The 2,792-nt window shown below is 59.6% G+C and overlaps 1 protein-coding gene across 1 annotated transcript in view; it reads right to left on the bottom strand.

The window, feature by feature from the left end:
* Nucleotides 1–2,792, bottom strand: part of IL12RB1 (interleukin 12 receptor, beta 1) — a 19,690-nt gene that overhangs the window by 16,443 nt on the left and 455 nt on the right. The window lies entirely within an intron of this gene.

Genomic DNA, 2,792 nt, shown 5'->3' with positions numbered 1-2,792 from the left:
CCCCCCCGGGTGCGGGAAGTGGAGGTTGGCACCTCCATCCTGCAGATTTGGGGTGCTGTAGCCGATCTAGACATAAAACCCTTTCCACGGCTGGATGTAAAAAAAAGGTGTTTAAGACAGCGCGGAGGCAGAGGGGAGATATTCCCATTGTGAATGTCTTTTAATATTACTGTGGGCTGGCACGAAGCGACGTGGTTGCTTAGCAAATGAATCCATCCAGCACCGATCCCAGCCCCGGGGAGGCACGTGCTTCGCCCGGGCTGCGGGAATGATGGCTGCTGGCGCGTGAGGACGGGCGAGGGGGACACTTAATGAATAAGGAAAGGTGTTGGATGGGGTTTTCCAACCTGGGATGGCCGAGCCGGGGGGGACCCGGGAGAGATGTGTAATTGGAGCGATGATCTAGGCAGTCATCTGTCTCCAGCTGAGCACGATGAGGCTGTAATTCTCATGAAGGGCAGAGGATTTGCTCTTCTTTCATAAGTATTCCTAGAATCCACGGCGAGAACCGATCTGGCCTATTTTACAGCGGGCAGAAGACATATGGTGTTATTTAGTGGGATTAAGAGGTCTGAGAGATCCGAATTTCCCGCGGGGGGGGATGCTGAGATAGCCGGCGTGGGGCAGGACGGCCGGTGGTTCAGTGGCTGACGGGGCTCTTCTCCTCCGTGGATGCTGCGTGTGGCAGTTCACACCTCGCACGCTGCGGGAAAACGTGCCAGCAGACGCAACAGGTACCGTTTCCTATCCACTAACGGGAAACTGCGGCACGGGGATGTGCAGGGATGTGTCCCAGGGTGCGGGGCAGTTTCTTCAGGCTGTTTTCTTGCAGTGCAAAGAAATAAGTAAGTCTATACCTGACTCGTTACCCCGCAATTCCATGCGAGGGTTTGGGTTTTTGCTCTTGGGAGATGCCCGGCACATTGCTCCGTGCTCTGGGGTGGATTAATAAGAGCATCCGCAGTACCAGGCTTTCGGCTGGGGTGGGACGAGGGGCCAGAGTGGCTCCACACGTCGATGCCTGGTGGTTGGTGAGGTTGTGAAGACGTGGTGGGGTTGTGCATGGCGCATTTCACCATCCCCGCTTCCCCCATCCCAGCCTTCCCCATCCCAGCCTCTCCCATCCTGGCCTCCATCCCTGCAGGCAGCTGAGTTCAGCGCCGTCGCAAGTCATGGTGAAGAAATGTCATGGAGAAACTCGGGATGCAGCCGCTCGGTGCAGCGGGTTTCGATGTTATACACAAACTTATCGCACTGGAAACTGATTTTTCTGGGACGCGGTGATCCATGGCGCTTCACCAAATCTCCGGGCATGTGAATGCCACGCGCGCATTTGGGGACTGGTGGAGGAAAAATGTTGTCTGTAGCCACACGAAGAAGGGAACCCCCGGGAGTGCCGGCGCGTGCTCTTAATCACGCAGCCGCTTGTACTTTGAGACTGCGCCCGCTCCCTTATCGGCCTGACCCTGCCCTCACGCTGCTTCCACCGCCCTGCGCCCGCTCTGCCCCAAACCGCCGCCTTTCTGCCTGGTATTCACCCGCCGGCGGTGCCCAGCACCGGGATGGCATCTGACGGACGATGCTGTGCCATCCTGGGAAGTTTTAGGGGTCGCATCCTTCAGGAGAGGAGTGGGATGCTGCAGCCCCTCCGCGCATTTCCCGGTGATGGTCCTGCCTACGGCCGGATGGGTTAGCGTGACCCTCGGTACGGCACGGTGCTGAGTCCTCGCCACCCAACACCGCTCGCCCGCACCGTGGCAGAGCCATTTGCCGTGTAGACACCAGTGTTGTGCTGCGCAGCCGGATCCTGCCCTTCTCGCCGGTCCGAGGAGGCAACCTGCGGGAAACGGCCAGATTTTGGTCTGTCTCCCACCTGCGGCCATTCCGGCCGTGCCGTGCCAAGGCTGGGTGCTGGCGCGGGTGGTAGGAGATGCCGGTTCCTCCTCGCAGGCAGCCTTGGGACGGGTGACACATTATTTTGCTCCAGGCTTTAGGGTCACACCGGCTGTCACACACTTTCCGCATCCTTTGAAATAAGTGCCGGACGGCAACGGCGGTGTCGAGGCAGCCTCAGAGATGCTGAAGGCAGTTTTCCACTCCATTTTTGGTACCAAATGTGCAATTGGGTGATGGAGGCAGAGAGGGCAGCAGCCTTAGCGCCTGCCTTCAGGGCTCGGCAGCTCGGCTGTACCCCGAGGCTTGTTTCTAGCCCGAGGTTTCCGTGCGGTGAAGGATGGGAACCAGCTGTAGGTGATGCATCAGGCGAAGGGGGGTTAAAGTGGCGCAAGATGGTTGCGGAGCCGAGGGTGGAGCGCGCGGAAACAGGAAACAGTCGGCCTCCCTCTGTGTCACCATTACTGGAACTTGCTTCGCTAAAGGTCTGTTTTCACTTCCAAAATAAAACTGAGCAAGCAGGAGCGAGCCCCTCGTCCCCTGGGATGCCCCCTCCCTGTAAGACACAGAAGGACGTGCCCCCCCGGTCCCCGCCGGCAGGACCGAATGGGGAAGAAACACCAAAGCTGGCTGCTCTCTGCAGCCCTCCTGGCTAATAAACCTCTGCTTGTGCCGCTTCGGTGGCGGAGCGGCTTTGCTTGCAGTGCCTCAGTTTCCCATCCGGCACGCAGAGCCGGCAGCGGCGAGAGGCTGTGGTTTGCCCTTGCCGGGCTGCGAGCGCCGCAATGGGCGTTCAAACCTGTGTTTTAAGCAAGAAAAGCAACCGGAGGGGCCGGGCAGAGTGGTGGTGGGGGGGAGGGCTGAATAGGGGGGGGGGGGGGGTGGCGCCCCCCCGCCTG

The sequence above is a fragment of the Charadrius vociferus genome, unplaced genomic scaffold (assembly GCF_000708025.1).
Source record: "Charadrius vociferus isolate BGI_N301 unplaced genomic scaffold, ASM70802v2 scaffold291, whole genome shotgun sequence".
Taxonomy (NCBI): Eukaryota; Metazoa; Chordata; class Aves; order Charadriiformes; family Charadriidae; genus Charadrius; species Charadrius vociferus.
This window is presented reverse-complemented; position numbering and strand designations above follow the sequence as displayed.